Below are 19,574 nucleotides of genomic sequence, written 5' to 3'. Positions count from 1 at the left end.
GTTTTTCTCTGACCAATTGTGAAGGCACCAGCCTTTCTTTATTTGCCAGGCCAAGCAAAACAGCAATGAATAAAAAGAATATTTTTTAAATATAAATCTGATCTGGTTCAATGTTGCTAATTTGTTACACATGAAAGTTACTTTTACAGATACGTAGACTGATAAGGTAATTTTAAGTACTAAAATTTAAGTTGATTAGGGAAAGAATTTGCATATATGAAAATTTATAGTGAGATGTAAGTAACTTTGTAAGACGGATCAAAAATAGAGAATAAAAAAAAATAGAGAACCAATAGGCCAACCTGAACTCACTCAGGATTTTAAAAACAGTAGCAGCCTATTGGATTATGTTTTTATCACAAAAGACTTTCACTTGAATAGGAACTAAATAAACCTGGAGTAGGCTATAACATGGCCCTGTGGTGCATAATACTAGACCTGGCAAGTACTAGATTTTCAACAAATGTGGGATGCGTGAATATGGTATGAATGAGTTAATGTGACATGATTTGAGAGATGTAGAAAAGTTTCTGACCAAAATAATTGCTAACCTGCCACACCTGAAATAACTATTGTGCCTTTCAGAGACATTTATGGTGGCGGGCAGTTAAATTAACTGGTATGCAGTGGTGTGTGTGTGTGTGTGTGTGTGTGTGTGTGTGTGTGTGTGTTTGAGGGACTGATTTTTCTGATTAACCATTCCCACCTATTGCCATTCAAAAATGACATACTTTTAAGATACAAGAAGAGGGTACAGGAGCATGCATTCTGATGGTAGCCATGCTGTTCAGAAGCATGGACGCTCTTCACAGCTGATAGTGTTTTCTGGACAGCCTTGGCAGGATTCACAGCTGCTGAGGCTTGAAGCAAGCAACACGGAGAATGAGAGTTTGGTCAGTGAGGAAGTAGTATGGAAAAATTGGTGTGAGCTTTCCCTACAACTTCAGTTGTTTGGTCTGCCCATATGTCCACCCCATGGTTAAGGGCCCCAGCTCATGCGGAGAAGGGCTACCTTGTCTAGTCGTGATCTAGGCTTAGTTTGGTGTTACTTCCAGAAGCCTGAACAGCTTCTGAAACTGGGGCTGTTGTGGAAGCACTTTTGCTTCCCATGAACATTGTGAATATACCTGAGGCTTGGTGACAGCAAAAGAGACAGCTGTTGAACTTCTCTTAGTATTGGGCTTCAGGCTTCTTGGGGGCAAGAGCCATGACTGATTGGTTTTGTATCCCAGCATCCCTAGAACAATACTTAATGTATGGTAGGCACTCAGTGTGTCTTTAGAGTAAATGTAGTGGGTGGCCCTAAGGTGTGACTTGGGGTGGAAATGAAACCTCAGTAGAAGATCAAGCCATTGAGCTTGAAATCAATTTCCTTTCATACAGATGACTTTTTATCTTTTAGGATCATGTGTGTTTCAATCTGCTTATTTTAACAATAGGTATTTCCAAAGTTCTTCTCTTACTCAAAATTCTGTCTATATATAATCCTGTCTGAACACATGGCTTCTGTAATAGCTGATGACACTTAGCTTAATGCTTAATTTCATCCAAATTCATGACTGCCCCCTGAAAAGTCCACCTAAATGTCCTGGAGTAAAGCTAAACATGTCTCAAGCTAAAACACATCACCGTCTTCCGCATGATCTTCTTGGGGACCCACTTCTCATTAAGGACAAATATTGTCTAAAACTCTCATCTCAAAACATCAAGGTTATCTTTATATAATTCTTCTTTTTCACACTGGGACTGTTCACTGGAGTTACCACTAAAACGTCTCTTGAATTTATCTCCTTTTCTTTCTTCCCATCAGCACTGCTCGAGTTAAGACTGTTCACATTTGTAGTTTGTATCTTATCTGTTCCCTCTGCCTTTTGTGACTTGTATTTCCCTCTCACACTTAAGCCCAAAGTGATAAGGCTTTCCATATTTTCATCTATATATGCAAGTTATCTTCCTGAAACAAGGATCAGAGCAAGTCACTTTCTTATAAAACACCAATGGTTCTTTACCACCTAAGGACAAAGTCTAAACTCCAGCATGGCCCTTCAGGCCTTCGACAATTTTCCATAGCCTCCCCTCCACCTGGTTTTGCCACTCCCTGCCAAAGACTCTGAGCTCAACATACCTTGGACTAATTGACAACCAAATCCACTATTTCATGCTGTTCAACCTGTCCCCTCTGAGTGGCACATTCTCTCCATTTTTGCTTAATACCCATTGAATTATTCAAGCAGCAGACCACATTCATGTTCTCTGGGAAGATCTCCATTCAAGTGGACTCATAAAACACACTGGGCATCCTTTTACAAGAGCTATGCTCAAATTTCTTGCTACATTCTGTTTGTATGTGTGTGCACACATGTGCATGTGGGTGTGCTCATGGCTTGCTAGATTATAAGCTCTTTAAGGGCAGGCATATGGTGGGTATCCTGTCCTTATTTTAAATAAATAGATTCTCTTTAGGTTCCAAGAAAGGAAAAAAAAACCCCACAACAACCAGAGAGCATAGTGCAGAGACTCTGGCCAACACCAGTTCCCACTCCCATCAGCCCCTCCTTGAGAGCATGATGTTTTCCACCAGTCACATGCCAAAGCCTATATAAAGGCAAGATCTCTAACGTGAGTGAAAGAGCATTGTTGGATCTTCTGTCTCTTCAGGAACAGGAAGAAACTTTTTTTTTTCTCTCATTTTCACTCATTTTTCAGGGAAGAAGAAGAGCAATGTCATCATCTTCTTCAATACCACCACTGCTTTATCATTTACAAAATGTTTTCACAGACTTCATCTCAATTCTCCTTACAATCCTGTAAGATGGAAACTATTACGACTATTAGTGTTATTTTCATTTCATAAGGAAAATTAGGGCCAGCGAGTTGGGCAATTGCCTAAGATCGTGTGTGCTCTTTCCATCCTAACATGCTGCCTTGAACCTCACAAATCTCACTTATGCCCTGGCTCTGCTCAGGGTTCTGTCATCTTGTGCTCCAATGCCTCACATGGCTCACCTCTTCTTTGCTATGCTTGCTTGCTGACGCCACCTGTCTCTGATGAGCTCAGGCTTTCCTGAAACACCACACCTCTTATAAATTTGGGCAAATCCATAATTACATGACTCTATATGCTTCTATTTGGGTCATTTATGCTTTTTATGATTTAGGTGATTTAATTTGACCACACATTATTTGCCCTAATAACAAACTTGTTGAGAGTTTATATAGGAATGATAATGATGGTACAAACTCTTCTAATCATAAACTCTCCTAAGTACAAATTCTCTGAAACAAGGGATGGTTATCTTCTGCTCACTTTGTAATTTCTCTCCAACACATTGCATACCCCTTCACTGACTGATAGGTTCTACTCAACAACAGAGAAAAGCAGCATATGTGTCTGTATTGATCTGGCTATCTTTTGACACTAATATTTTATTTCTGTCCTTACAGACATCTTAGGATTTGTAAACACCCAGGACTAAAATAGCATTTGTAAGCTTATGTTTCCTTTAGATACCAGCAGCATCTTGAAGAAGAGAAGGCCACAGTGAGCTTACTTAAAAGTGGCAAAGTGTTGGCTATCAGAACTTAATTGTGTCATGAGATATTCGTTTAATACTCTTTTCTTCTCCTTGTCTCGTGCCTGTGACGTTGTGAACCAAAACAAGAATACCACTGAACTTGGAACATGAAAAATCTTTAGTGAAACCAAAGTGACTAATCTTTTATAAGTATTGAATTTTATTACTGACTTGTAATTTGAACAAAGCAAAATAATATACCTTGATATATTCAGTGCGTTGGGAGGGAGAAAAAAGGGAGCAGAATGGAAAGCATGCAGAGGAAGAGAAGACGGGGAGAAATGCTTTCTAGATATTTTTAAAACATTCCATTTTTAAAAGTAAAATTTCTCTCCACCATGTGTCTCTTCAGACAAGACTTGTCAATGCTGTTAAGTGTTTGAGTTGTAGGCTGGATGGAACTATCACAAATTTTGCAAATCGTAGCAGTGTGGTAAGTTCTATGAACGAGGGCAGAGATGCTGTGGAAGCATGAAGAAAGGGGCTTCTAAACCAGTCCTGGAAGGATAGGAAGGACTGTTGTAGCTCAAATCAGAAGGAATGAAGAGGTAAAGGGACTGGGAGGAGAGGGGAGGAGGGGTCCAATAGAAGCACCAGAATGTTCCAAAGCCCACAGATGAAAGACCACGGGCTCCTCTGCGAGCTGCAGGGACAGTCACAGGATGCAGAGGGCAGGGCTGTGAAAGGTGGGTGGAGAGGAAGTAGGGAGCAGGTGCTGGCCCTGGCACCACTATGTGGAGTTTGCCTTGTTCTAAGTTTGGTGCATAGGCAGGAAGAGCTTTGAGGAGGGAAGTGACGCTTTCAGATTTGCATTTTGAAGGATTGTGTTTGCTGTGTGGGTGCTGAGCTAGAGTGCTACTAGACTGTTAATGGGCAGAACTAGGCAGTGTTCCACCTGGGAAGTGACAATGGTCTGGACCACAATGCAGGTCATAGAGTAGACACATGGGAATGAAGCCGAAAGATTTAGGAGGTGGCCTTTGAATGAATGTGGGGTCAGGGCTTTGTGACAATGAATTTGAGGGCAAAAGATAAGGACTTCCCAAGATTCAGTCTAGTGGTAACATTCAACAGAGCAGAGAGGGTCGACATCAGAGAAACGGAAGGCTGAAGTGTCAGGGCACCTGGCGTGAGGCCACTGGGAGCCTTGACTGTCATGATCCTTGACTTTTTTGAAGTAAATTCTCCCTTTGAGAATCAAAGTATTAAAACATGCACATGTATAAGAACTTACATATACATATTTAAGTTCAAAGACCTCTTAAATCTCATCCATAGATCTGCTAGATTAAAAATCATTGTTATATATACCTAAGTTAGTGCAGTCAGGTGGAAGCCATCCACTGTAACACAAAGAAAACTACAAGAGCCATGGTCCACTAGATGGGTACAATTTCTGTGGAATTCGGGTTCCAGGGGTGACCATATACAGTGATCGGTCCATTTAAACATCTAGGACAATAGGAATACACACGCTCTCTCATCTGTTCATCAGAGTCTTTATAGAGACAAGGCTTTATATGCAAGAGAAGCCAGTAAATGTTCTTTTTGTTAACCACGTTTTTAGGTAATAATACCATAGAAGTCATCAAACATGCTCAGCCATCTCTGCAAATAACCTCCTGGTTCTGTTAGTAGCCAACCAGTGAATTATTAACTTTTTTTAAAGTATCTATTCCTTGGATCTCTTGAGGGGAACAGCATCTATCTATAGATGAAGTCCTGTGAGGGTGATAAAATTTTTTTTTTTTTCACTGTGAACCCTTCTTCCTCCTTGAATCCAAATCCTCGTGAGGACTGTATATGAGAGAAGTGAAGTTCTCTATATTGGTGGGCAAAATGATTCAAGGTGTGTTTCTTTGAGAGTATAAGAAGATTTTAAGAGTCATTTAAAAGTTTATTTCTATCCAGAGCATAAAGAACACTGACCCTATTCCTTGCTCCAGAGTCCCTACACAGGTCTTACACTCCTCAACAAGTAACACCAAGTCTCCTGCATCCCTTTTAGATCTTTACCCAGAAGTGAGGATTGCAACCTGGAGGTGAGCTGACTCTTGAGAATATGGTCTGAGCATCCAGGACGCTTCTTGCTTATGTTAGAAGTGATTAAGTTATTTCGTTTCTTCCCTTTACCTTCTGAGAATCTGAGAACCCAGTGGAACGAAGGGGCATTTCTTGTGCACCATTGCCTTTACACACTCCAAGTGAAGCCAAACACGGCCAAATGGTCTGTTACGGTGGGCATTTGACAGTTCTATTTTGTAAAGACCCTAATCCAAGTTTTTATTCCAGTGTGTCCAATGATTTTATAAAATTCATTATAAAGTTTTATAAAGGGAACTATTGGATTTGTGCCCTGTAGTAACTGTATTTGGTGTCTGTTTTTATGTTACCTATACAAATCAGTGGTCACTTAATGGAAATACAAAGGACCTAGGTCCTGCCTTCCCCCCTGCCCCCTCATTTTCATTGCCTTGGATCCTTTTCTTCCATTAATTAACCTCTTTTTCCTCTGGACATATTTGTAGTTTGATATCATTTTTAAAAAAGGAGAAGCTTTTTATGTATATATATGTATGTGTGTGTGATTTGATAAGAGGAATTAGTACAAATGGCTGGATCTGACTTTAATTGAACCCAATTAATGCCAGATAATTATTGGGGGCATTCTTTATGAAAAAGGCAAAAATATGTACCTTTATTTTTAGCAAAAAATACTTTTATAGCATAGTAATTTAATGGTAAAATGAAAATAAAAAATGCTTAGGGAATTCAGATGAAGTGCATGAACTCAACCAGGAGGCCTAGTATCAATATACAGATGAAATCTATGGTTGAACACAAATACCCAGAATTATCTTTTATATGAGTTATTTTTTGGTAGTAAATAATTTGAAAACACTAATCCATTCTAGTCTCTTCACTGTGCTACGTGGACCTTTAGTTATATTAAACTTATCTAGGGCTTAGATTCCTCTTTTGCAAGATGAGAGAGTTGGGCTAGATCAGCATTTTCCAACCATAGGGTGGAACCAAATAGTGGATTGTAAAAACAATTTAGTGAATTGCTGCCAGTGTTTAAAACATGAAAAATGAGAAAATAGGAAATATCAGAATGCGTCATTAACCCTAAGGGGAAGTATTTTTTGCAAAACTCACATTTCCATTTTGAATATGAGGTCCGGATTACAGTGTAAATAGTACTTTATTGTTGGGGTTAAAAGTCTCTGAAGAGATGCTCTCTAAGTCCCCTCCACCTCTCACACTCTAGTACACCATATGGGTCTCTGTCTGAGTTTAAGCTGCAGCTGATCTGTGACTTGCTTCCCATGGGAATCCTGCCTACCTTTGCCTTGAGATGTTTGAAATCCTTACTCAACCTGGGTTGCTCCATCCCTGGATGCCTCTATTCCAGACAGAACAACATTTCATCATCTTAGGAGTCAAGGGAAGAAACCCACTTCCAGGTCCCCAGACAACAATGCCTCCTCTCTGCCTTTTAAACACTGATAATTTGTTGTCATAGGTAGAGAGTATGTGTATTACATACAGGAAAATTAGTTTTTTTAACATATAATATATTTTGTGATTATGAAATAGCACTCAATTTATTGTATAAAATCGACGGTATAAAATGTTTAAGTTTTTCCACATCTCTTGGGTCACTATGTTGACCAGAGAAGCAGTGTATTTTATATTGCATATATCAGGTGGCACATTCTCTACCCTTAGTATAAATACTTTAAATCACTTCACATTGCAAGGAGAAAAGACTTGTGTAACCAAATTCTGAGAAGACGAGAGGAGCAAACTCTGTGCGCTGAATACTCTGTGCATCCGTGTGTTGCAGACACAGCCGTGGGCTCACAGAGCAGAATTTCAGCCAACCTGAAGACAAGGTAAAAATGCCAACTCTAAATCATTGTACCTTCTTTGACATTATTTTTATAATACTAATAACTTGTCTCAGAAAGTATAGGAGAAAATATTTACTTGTAATCAAAGAAAAAAGGCAGCATGATGTGCCATGGTTTGGGGAACCATGGTAGGGAGGCAGGAATGTAAAACCAGGCAGTGCGGTTCTCTTTTCTCCTATTCATACTCAGTGAAGGAGCCTTTTGATGTCATGGTTTCCAATAGTGGTGAGAGCCACTCCTGTCACCAATCTTTATTCCCAGGTTAAGGTGAGGACTTTTATGATGCCTGAACTGAGGTGGAATGAGAGATTTGCTGGTAAATGGCTACAATACCTAAGAGGAAACTATGCTATGTGGTGTCACATTTAGATCCTCTTTTCCTAGGTTGTGTTATTGTCTGGCAAATGAGATACTGGACTTCGAGTTAGGAAAACAGAGTGTTCACTGTGAATTGGGTGTTTTCCAGCTGTGTGGACTTGAGTAAGCCCTGTCACCCTTCTAGGCTCACTTCAGTTTCCCCATCTGTAGAATTAACTTTGGGACCTAATGCTTCCTTCTCAAATCTATGACTCTTTCTTCAATTAAATCCATAATCCCTAGAAGGGGGCAAGAAGATGATAGTATTGAATAGTGTTCCTAGTTAGAGGTGTTTTATGTATTATCACATTTCACACCCACAAAGACCTTGTCAGATGACTCCTATTTTATAATAGGAGATCTATTTTATAGATAGATTCAGAGAAGTCAAGTAAGTTACTCACATGTGTAGCAGAGGGCAAAGTTCAAGTTTGTCAGATTTAAAGGTTCTCTGTTATCAAGACCCATGATGGCCATTTCAACGAATTGTCCCCTCAGCAGAATAATCCTATTTTTCAGATTCTTTGGAATCAATTAGGATTAACTGGTATAGCCAGAGCATAGTTTTTGATTGTAGACTGTCTGTGTGGGTTACCAGGAGGTAGACTTCCCAAACAGCAGAGAGAGGAGGCAAAAAACCCCCAATGGGTCAACATCTAGCAAACTCTGAGGAACAGATCTGAGTTTGTGAATCTTAATTCTAATTTCTTGTGCACTTGAACCGCATCTGACTCATATTTTTCTCTAGAATATACAGAATATTCCATTTCCAGAACATACAGAAATATACTGGTGTCTTAGAGGACTTTACTTCCATGTTGATGGGAAGAGAGTGGTAGCTTTAAGCAAGTGGTAACACTTCTGGTCCCTATGAAATGTCAGCTATCTACCAAGCCAAATTATTTAAACTTGATTGTCTCTGTGTAGGAACATTGAGGCTGTTTTATTGGAACCACACCCCTGGGCTGGGAAAGTTGCTTCTGGGCCTCTGGATATTGGCAAGACATTGTAAAGTTAAATACTTCAGCAGAAAAAAAATGATGACTTTTCTATTTGTATCCTCACTCAAACTCAGCAACTACATGTTTTCCTTTTCAGGTGCTTTTATTTTTTATTTTTATTTTTTTAAGGATTTATTTATTTATTCATGAGAGACAGAGAGAGAGAGGCAGAGACACAGGCAGAGGGAAAAGCAGGCTCCATGCAGGGAGTCCGATGCAGGACTTGATCCCAGGACTCAATCCTGGGACTCCAGGATCATGTCCTGAGCCAAAGGCTGCGTTAAACTGCTGAGCCACCCAGGGATCCCCCCATTTTCAGGTGCTTTTAAAGGAAATGTACCACATTGGGTTCTTTACCCTTTTAAAATGTACGGGATGAAGAAAGCATTTTCCTAAAACATTTGGACTTTCCTAGACTGAGATACTCCATTTACATGAACAACAGACAAAGGGAGAATTTCACTCTGATGTGAATCTTAATGGAAGCCCCTAAAGATGTCTACAGTACAATAAAGCAGCCCAGCCCCCAGAAATGTAGACCTGCAGCCTCCTGTATTCAAAACCCTGACCTGGCATCCCAAGCAGGCCCAGGAGCAGGGACTGGCAAGCCAGGTTCCCAAAGGAGCAAAATTTAAGGAGGCACTCATTCTTAGGAGCCAGCTCTGTGTCTGTGTGACTCCGAGTGTACAGAGCTTTCTGACATTTGGCTCAGTGAGTGGGTCATTCTTAACATGGTGCTCGCTGCCAGGGACAAGCCACACGAGCAGAAGGTCAACACAATTAGGTGAGTACATCCTTAAATTTTGCACCCTAGGATCTTCCCTCATCCTAGTCCCAACATGGATCCCAAGAGATTATAGATTCCAGGTGGTTCTTCAAAGTAGCCCACACAGGGCACAGAAATGCAGAACATGGTTCTATAGTATATGAGGTCCCATTATCTGGTTCTACCAAACACCAGGTAGAAGCAAAAATGCTGATGAGAGCTCTCCATTGTTCTCTAACTTCATTCCTCCAGACACTGCTCAGGGCAAGGGAGAATTTAGTGAATGAAGAAGGAATGGTAGACTGTCCTTCTTCCAGGAATGCTCTATTTACTGGACAGGTGCCAGGTGCCTTGGAAATATTCAGAGCTTCTAACCCCTTGTGTGGTTATGAGCAGCCACCTGAAGATGTCAAGCCAAGTAAGCTGTGTCATCCTCACAGACACTAGAACAGGGAGCTTTGTCTTTCTTGATAAATATTTGACGAAGGCTTTAGAGAAGAAAATGGAATAATAATTCTCTAGGACTCTAATGTGCTTACTTAAATTTCTTCTGCTCTTAAAACATATATAAAATAGTACTCTCCTTACATATGTTGATGGAACTGCCAACCCACCATGGGGGGAGGGTGTGCACTTTGAGATGTTTCTCCAGTGATGCGAATGGATTTTGGCTCGTGTGTCCTTACTCTCTCACCGAGTAAGCCTCTTTTGTGCACTCTTGAAAGACTCAGTGAGGTCATGTGTCTACCGGGATCAAAGCTATAACCTTGACCTGTCATTACTCTGACCAAGTGAACTAAACTAACAGGAACAATAATGACAATATTCACTGACATATCTGACCTTCTGCTCTATGCAGCCACAGTCCTGGGTATTTTAGCGATATTACATGATGTAATCCTCATGAGTCCTGTAAGAAAGCTGTTACTTAGCCAGCGCTGGAGAGAACATAGCTACCAGAAGAGCTGAATTCTCCCAGGGTCATAAAGCTAGAAGGTGGTGGAGATGGAAATGCATTTTGTTCCAACATCTGTGTTCTTTTGGCTCCCATAAAACCCTCTTAGAGCATTTTGATTTCATAAAATATAAGTAACTATTTCCCTGAAGTGAAATAAACCACTATGCGGTGGCGGTTTGATGTACATTTTTGTACATGCGGTTTGTTTCTATCCTAGAACCCAGGTAAAGAATGAGCTCACTCAGTGCAGCAAATGCACAGTTCTGCTTTGATGTTTTTAACGAAAAGAGCTATGACCACACCACTGAGAACTTTTCTCCCTTGACTTTGGGGCCAGAGGCCACAGTGCATCTCAGATGGAAAAGGTATGTCATACTTGCAGCCACATCTAGAAGACAATCACCCGATTATCTTGTGAAGACATTGCCCATAGATGCCCAACTCTGTAAATGTAAAATGTCCACTTTCACTTTAGGTTCCCTATCAAATTGGCTCTTTCAAAAAGGGTTCAAAAGGTAAGATTTCCCATAGCTCTCTTCTGAGGGGCAAGGGAAAAGTGAACACAGCAGAGGCCAAACAGGGGAGGCACGCAGCGAGGCAAACCTGACCAACAGCAAAAGTGGGAGTCCCCACCTCCATTCTCACTAATATGCATCCTCCCAGGGCCTTCCTCTTATGGGTCCCATTAGGAATATTTTCAAGGATTTATAATCTCTACAATTACATTTTCAAAGAGATCATGAGTGCTTTAATTCAGTCAATAATTCTGGGTGACTGGAAGAAATGTTTCTTAGTAGGCCTCTGTCAACATGCCTAATTGTCTCTCTGCTTATTATAGAAGAAATGATTAACTAGTGGAATAAGGCTTCTCCCCAGTCAGGATTTAAAGTGGAAATGAATTTGAAAAGCTGGAGTCAAACTCTGAATTTAATGATATATTTAAACTCAAGAAAAATTAAATGTAAAAGCTCTCGTGTTCAATTTTATCCTATTTCCGTGCATTGGGAGACTAGGTCTCGAAGTGTCTTACCCACAGTAGGTGCTCAATAAATACTTGTTTGTGGAGGAGGAGAAACAGTAGCGCAGGAGGCTGCTGAGGGCTCTTTACATGTTGTGAGAAGAGTATGTACAGAGTCACCTCTTCCTGTCACCGCTCCATCAAAATGAGAGATGACCTGCTGGCAGGAGGAGGGGGGTCCATCTACATTGGTGCTTGCTTCAGGTTTTGCCACAAGAGGGATGGCCTTGCCCACTGCTGAGGGCACAAGTCAGGCAGTCTGGAGCAGAAATCATTCATTGTCCCTTCTGGCAGCCAAGCGGCCTGAGTTAGCAGAGAACCAAAGAATTCAAAATTTTTCCTTGCTGCTTGCCCTACAAAAATGGAGAAAATCCCTTATATTTTCATCCCCTTAATGATTCGCCGTTACAACATTCAAACGCTTAGCCAGATGCTCACAGTTGCGTGCTCTTTTGGTGAAGAGGAGGCGGGCCACTGAAGCTACAGCAGAGGGCGCCACTCATGCAGAGCCCGCGGATTGTGGAACAGCTCTGACCTGTGATACAGGAAACTGCCAGGTCAGCTCAGAGCAGCAAGGGCTCACTCTCCACTCTACGCTTCCATCTCCACTGGAAACCAGCAGGCTGCTCAGTTCTTCAAAGTCCTACTAGAAGGCTTTTTAACAAACATTTAGAAAGTTCGACATTGTAGAAAGTTCTTCCTAACCTTGAGCTAAAGTCTACCTCTCCATAACCATTGTTCCTTTCATCTTCTTAAGAGACATACATAAAAACTATGTTCTCTTGCACGTGTATTTTAAGAAAGTTGAAATACCTCCTCGGTATCAGCTACTTCTTTATCCCATTTCTACAAAGCAGGTTACATGTACTCACCCTTTAAATATTTGAAGAGAGTTGCAATGTTTTATTTCAGTTGTTCTCTGATAAAGGTTTTAAGAAACTATGGTTACACCTTGGGTTAGTCAATAGGACTTTAGGAAGCTTATTAACTCTTTGTGGAGAAAATGATAGAAGCTACTGAAATCTCAAAGAGATACTGTGAACATCAAATCAGATATTATTTGTGTATATAACTTGACAGTAATTACCTGTTATATGAATTTAATCATTATCTTTGCATGCTTGTGAGTAACTAGCAGTTTTAACTGTCTGCAAATGATGTTAAGATCAGTCATTAATCCACACATTCATTCTTCATTCAACAAATACTTATGGCCTTCCTACTATGTTTCACAACTGACAATGTAGGGATGAACAAAATGAAGTACAACACAAATGAATAAACTTGAATTATTATTATTATTATTTGTAAAGATTTTATTTATTCATTTGAGAGAGACAGAGATAGTGACAGAGAGCATGAGCAGGGAGAGGGGCAGAGGAAGAGGGAGAAGCAGGCTCCTCACTGACCAGGGAGCCCAATGTGGGGCTCGATTCCAGGACCCCAACATCATAACCTGAGCTGAAGGCAGACACTTAACCAACTGAGCCATCCAGGTGCCCAATTCTGAATTATTCTTAAATATCTTTTTTAAACCTTCAACTTGCATTCTATCACAGTGATTATAAAGGTAAATATATATTCAAACACATACACACCTAGTGCCTGCACCCCATCCCTCACGCTGTAACACCCAGACTCCTGCTTAAGAGCAGATGAAAGATTTTGGTTTTCAAACTCACCTTTCCTCTTTGAAATAATACCTTTCTTTTATGAGAAACAAAACTGAGAAACAGATAAAAGAAAGGTGCAATGAATTACAGAAAGTTCATAAAAGGTAAACAGCTTACCATTCATGGCAAGACATTGATTTCCTATGGCACCATGTGGTCTCTTGTAGAAGCATTTGAATAGCCTTTGAGAATAATTCTTTGTTTCCCATTGTAGGTGCTTCACTTGAATGAATTAACAAGAATGCAAATTCTTTAAACACAATGGTATGTATAGTTCCTATTTCTGTTTTCGTTTCTCTTATGGCAGTTTATCTTTAGTCTATGAGGAATAAAGGTTTAAGGCAATAAAGCAGGTTATTTATTCCACATATCCTTTGAGTCTAGAATATAGACGTATATAGTCAAACTCCTGCACATGCAGTGTTAAAACTATCATCTTGAGTTTTGGAAACAAGAGATGATGACATTGTCAAAACATTGAAGGAGAGACAGTCTAAGAAGGGTTATTCCTTTCCTTGAACAATAAGTGCAGAAGGGAGTTTAGAAACAGAGCGACTTCATAATGGAACCCAAAAGCTACCCAGACAGTAGAAGTGCCTGGGCCATAGTGAGTGCTCAAAATATATAAATATATTATTTTTTGAAAAGGTAACTAAAGATGGCTTATCTTTATAAGTTTTATTTTTAAATGCTTTTCAACATTAGTAATTTCTAAAAAACAAAGTAATGTATTCCTTCATTTATGTAAGGGGATCTATAGCTTTTTAGATGTGACCTTCCCACTATTATCTATGGTGGACTACTAAGATCAAATTTCATTCCCCAGAATTCTTATTTATTATAAAATATTACAAACATATTTTCTCTGATGCCCGCTGTACTAAAATTAATATGTCCATATGAATGTGTGCCCTGGGCCATCTTGTGGAGAAGACAGGCAAGCTCTGCTCAGTGACCATTGTCCCTCATGCCCATGAGGTGATGGTGACACGCTGTGGCACCTGCTCTCCAAGCATGGTCTCATTGTCAGACAACACAGTCAGTGAAAAGCAAAAATTCCGATATGTCCAAATAGTGGAACTAGTAGACTTTGATTGCATTTTTTTTTCTGGAATTGCATGTCTTAATGCAAATGCAAGATCCTCTTGAATAACCTCAGCTGATACCTAAATGGGTGATACCAAGGTTCCTGTTCAAGTATTTTCTAGCTTCACCCTAGTGTGAACAAGAAACAAAGATCCTTTCTTCACACATTCAAGCACTTCCCTTGGAAATCAATACGTCCAGTCAAGTCCACATGGCAAGTGGGATGCTTGCAGAAGCAGCCCATCCATTCCTCCTGGGGAGTTAAAATAAAACATGTTTCCGTAAGTAAGGTAGAAGCCTTTGCTTCTTTCCTTTAATTAATTCTAGCACTCTTTGTGTTTTCAAAACTGCAGGAAAATAAAAAAGATATATACTGAGATAGATATTGCTATATAAAGAACATACAATGTATTTCATAGATGTGTTTATTTCATATAGAAGGGTTTAGGACTCTAATTTTCAGATGCTAATTTGTGACATGTTTAATCATCTTTCAGATAAGCCCAGATACATAGTTTATAATTAAAAACAACAACCCTGACAAAATTTTGATATTGGTAATAAAAAAGGAATTGACATTTTAGAACCTAAGATATCTGACACTAATTGCTGAGGACACTCATTCTCTTGTCAGATTATCCTAATTATGCTGTGTACCCTCAGAAGCTGAAAAGAAAGAGAAATGTCTTTGTCATTGAAATAACATCCTATAATAATTTTAGTTTTACTTCACTATATGCCTCAAATATGACAAATGTATATATTTTTATTAGTTGTGCTTAGTCCTGCATACTTGCATTTTATATATTTCTGCCTTTATTAACGTATGATTTTTACTATGTATGGGGTAAATGTATTAAAATCATGATTTATTTGCTATGTCTCTTCTTTTTCTCTGCTGACTTTATAGGAATATTTAGACTATACTGAAAAATTATATAAACCAAAACCTGAAAATTTGGATTTCAAAAATAATTTAGAAGAAGCCATGATGCAGATTAACTCATGGATTGAAAATAAGACAAAAGAGACCTAAGACTTCTCCCTCTTAATCTTCTCCTTCCCTTCTTCTTTGGAAAAATTTACATTCAGTGAAATGCTCCAATTTAAAAAAGTACACTTGGACAGTTCTGGCAAATGCATATGAAGACACAAAACATGCCCATCGTCCTGAAAGTTCCTTCATGCCACCAAGCAACCACTGATTTGATTGTATTGTCAGAGGTTAGTTCTGTCTGTTCTAAAGTTTTAAATAAATGCAAAAATAGAGTATGTACTTTTTGTGAACTGCTTTTTTCTTTTAGCATATATTTTTTAAAGATTTTATTTATTTATCCATGAGAGACACACAGATCGAAAGAGAGAGGGAGAGACACAGGCAGAGGGAGAAGCAGGCTCCATGCAGGGAGCCTGACGTGGGACTTGATCTATGCTGAACCGCTGAGCCACCCGGGCTGCCGAATTGAACCATTTTACATTCTCACTAGCACTGTATGAAAGTTCCAGTTGCTCCAAATCCTCTCCAATTTTAGTGTTATAAATCTGTTTCATTTAACTATTTCAGTAGGCTATAGTAGTATCTCATTGTGACCTTAATTCACATTTCTCTGATAACTAATGACATCGACTATCATTTTTCATATGTCTCTTAGCCCTTAATACGTCTTTCCTTATTAAGATTTTTCAATTGGGTTGTTTTCTTTTGGTTGTTGAGTTGTGGGAACTCTTTACTAACAATTATTTGGAGACAAATAATTTTGTCAGATGCATATATTGCTAATATTGTCTCCTAGTCTGTGTCTTGTGTATTTATTTTCTTAACTGTTTTTTTTTTTTGATGAACAGAAGTTTTTAATTTTAATGAAGTCCAATTTATCATTATTTTTCTCTTATGGCTTGTGCTTTCTGTATACTCTCTAAGAAAGTTTTGCTTATCCTACGGTCACAAAGGTATTCACTTTTTCTTTTCCATTTATTGTTTTAGTGTTTACATTCAGGTTTATGATGCATCTCAAATTGACTTTTATGTAGGAGGTGAAATAAGGGTAAAGGCTCTTTCTTTTTTCCATGTGAATAACTGGTTGTTTCAAAATCATTTGTAGATAATCTAAAGACATTTTTCCTTTCATAAAATGAAAACCCATGACAGTTACTTATTAATTTTACTATTGAGAAGTGAGGAGGCATAAAAAGCATAAAATCTTTCTTCTGCAATTTCCCAGTGATCTCTTTTGCTTGATTTGAGCAGAAAGTCATTGTCAGATGACAGTGGTGATCCATAAAACCACCTACTCTGACATTCATGTTTTCAGCAGAAGAGGAGGAGAAATGTCACAGGAAACCCAAAGCTGAATGGTTAATGTGTTAGTATCTCTACACCATCTCTTACCTGGGTATCTCAATCATCATATGAATTAATTCAATTTTTTAACTTCAACAGGATTCCTAACTTTTAAAATCCCTTTCCTATCTGTTAAATGGTGGTGCTGGTGAATACTCTTACAATACTTCATCTACATCACAGACTGTTCTGAGTCTTCACATTTATAACATCTACTATCTCATCTAATTCCAGTGGGAAGAATTCCTATCCCATGACTGATCAGTCATGTTTCTCTCTGTAAAGGTGAAATGCAGATCCTCTTGTCACCCAATAGCCTCACAGCGTCCCATCATCAAGTGCTGGTTAACCCATCTCTGTGCCTTTCAGAGAGACCACACTAAAGCAGTGGCTTTCAGGTTGGATGAGGTAGTCTCGTGTCTTTATTTTACTCTTCAAGGTAATCCTCAACAATTTTGGCCTTAAAATATGTTGAATTGTTTCTGGCTTTCGGCATGTAATTAATTTGCAAGCAACTATTCTAACTGCATACTCAAACAAGAGCAGAGTTAATTTACAAAATGTTGCTTTTGCTATTAAACCTTTCTTCTAAATTCTCCATAGTTTTTTTTACCCTACCTGAAAATACAAACACTATTTTTTTTGGCATGACAAGTTGTAAAATTAAGAAGTATAACATATAGACCTCGAGAAGGTTTAAAGCAGGTTTGGGCTTTGGGGTAAACTTAAATCATTATTAAACAATTCACTACTTGCCAACTGGAAATGAGGTAGGTGAAAACAAGGAATTAACACTTTCAGAACTAGTGGGCAGGTCATTTGGAAAATGGGTGTGATCTTCAGTAAAGCCAAACTGGTGAACAAGATTCACAATCACAAAAAAAGGTTTCAGATGTTGTCTTGCTCCTACCTCCAGTCTATTCTTCAGTTTTTTTTTCTTAGCGTCCCATAGGTGTCCAAGATATCAGGCTGCAACCAAAATAAGACATGTTATTTAATAAGAAATAATAGATTTGCATAACTCAGTCCCTGAAGTATCAAATGTGTTTATTCTCTCAAATGTACTAGCAACAAATGCCTGAAATTACTGGTCAACTTAAATTTTGTTATAGTCAACTATAAAAATAAAGAGGGTTTATAGTTCTGAATAAAACATTTTTATGCAAAAGAAATAGTGAATGACTTTAAGGAAAAAAAATAACCTTCAAGCCAGAGTAGTCACATCTGGAAGTATCTAGTATTCTCTTTCTAAAGAATATTGTCAGCACATATTGGGGTCATAAGACATAGAGTGAAATTATGTTCCTTTTTTATTGCTGATGGGTTTTTTTTTAATGCAGATTCCAGGGCCACCTTCCTGATGATTCTGATTCGCAAGAAGTGCTTGAGCATTTGCATTTTTAAATAGCCCCTGTAGGTCATTCCAAGGATCAGCCCAGTTGGGGGACCTCAGAATAAGGAAAATGCAGTGGAGATTTTAGCAGGATTCATAGAGAAATATTTGAAGGGTAAATATACCCAAAAGGGGATGCATCTACCTTAGGAAAGAATTAGGCAATTGGAATCTTTAATTTCTCAGTAAAATCTGGTCCATTTGATTTACATACACAATGCAGGGATCTTTATGTCATGTTACCTAGTCTGTCATACAGACAAACATAAAATATGGTTGGGGTCTTAACTAAATTTCCTTAAAGGAGCTTCATTATATGCAACTCACCTAGCACTTCACTACATTCTTAGCTGTTTTGGACTACTTTGTACCATGCAACTTGATTCTACAGATTCGTCCAGATTAGTCATATTTTACTTGATCTGGAAAGATTTCTAAGTTCTGTTCTTGAAAGGGCCTATTTGACTTTTAAAAAATTTTACCGATAAGATCTTTTGGTGCATTTTCCCTGGCTCTTTGAAGTGAATTAACTGCTTCTGGGCATCAAACACATACAGTTGAGTGAAAATAACATATTGAGAGACACTCTGTACTTCAGGGCCTGCTTTGTTGAGACGACTCCTCCTTTCAAATCATTGCAACAGTGATCACTCAGATATTTCTGCTGAAAGATGAACAGATTTCGTTTTGGTCACGCAACACGGGCAGTGATGGAGGATGACTATAAGCATGAATTTCCCATGCCTGAAATGGAACAGCAAGAAGAAATTGGCTTTGTTATTTTCTTGGTTTTTCCTTCTACAGCCCCAGAGCAAAGCAGAGCAGAAAATGCAGCCACAATGACACTTCAGACCTGGCTCTGTAAGGGAGCCTTGGGCACAGGTCCTCGCAATGCCCACCGCCACCAAGGGCCACCTGAGCATGGTCGTCGTGCTCTGCAGTGAGGACATCAGCCTGGGACAGGGGAACCATTGGCCTTCGCAGCCAGAGCCACAAGAAAAGGCACTGCTTGAGGATTCCATGCCGAAGGCTTGGGGCTTTAAAATGAGCACCTGAACAACTACTTAATGCAGTGCGATGTCCACTTAAAAAAATAAGCAGAGGCCCCAAATGAAGTAAGTACATGCCCTTGCACTGGGACTTGCTGCTTCCACTTGTATAAGTTTTAGGCTTTCAAAGCAGCCATGCACATTTCCTCTTTCATCCCTCACAGCTGGTCATCGGTTTACGTGTATTTTTAAAAAAAATACTACGCACTGATATCTCTTTTGGACCTGCTGCCAACCAACTAAATTGATTTTCACCAACACCCGAGGCCTAAATGCACAAACTCAATGCTCAGGCTTTTCCCTGCGCTTCCTTCTCAGGTACTTTCCCCTGAGCCCCACCTGGATGTTTTGCACCGCACTGTGCTGGTGTGTTCTTGCTCCCAGCATTGAAAGGATCTCTCCCCTGTAGCTTTCTTTAAATTCCTCTCTTTCTTCCTTTT

At 39.2% G+C, this 19,574-nt stretch overlaps 1 long non-coding RNA gene across 3 annotated transcripts in view; it reads right to left on the bottom strand.

The window, feature by feature from the left end:
- Window positions 1-12,927: 12,927 nt before the first annotated feature.
- Window positions 12,928-19,574, bottom strand: part of LOC112644014 (uncharacterized) — a 55,036-nt gene continuing 48,389 nt past the window's right edge. For 2 of the 3 annotated variants that reach the window (XR_007411835.1, XR_003126057.3), the window contains 3 exons: window positions 18,568-18,829; window positions 17,603-17,661; window positions 12,928-14,604 (listed from right to left, as the gene is read on the bottom strand). This is a non-coding gene — a long non-coding RNA (uncharacterized LOC112644014). The remainder of the gene's footprint in view (window positions 14,605-17,602; window positions 17,662-18,567; window positions 18,830-19,574) is intronic. The other variant, XR_007411842.1, reaches the window with a different exon arrangement.

Source organism: Canis lupus, chromosome 1, assembly GCF_003254725.2.
Source record: "Canis lupus dingo isolate Sandy chromosome 1, ASM325472v2, whole genome shotgun sequence".
NCBI lineage: Eukaryota > Metazoa > Chordata > Mammalia > Carnivora > Canidae > Canis > Canis lupus.
The sequence above is the reverse complement of the archived record's forward strand: the minus strand, read 5'-3'. Positions and strand labels throughout refer to the sequence as shown.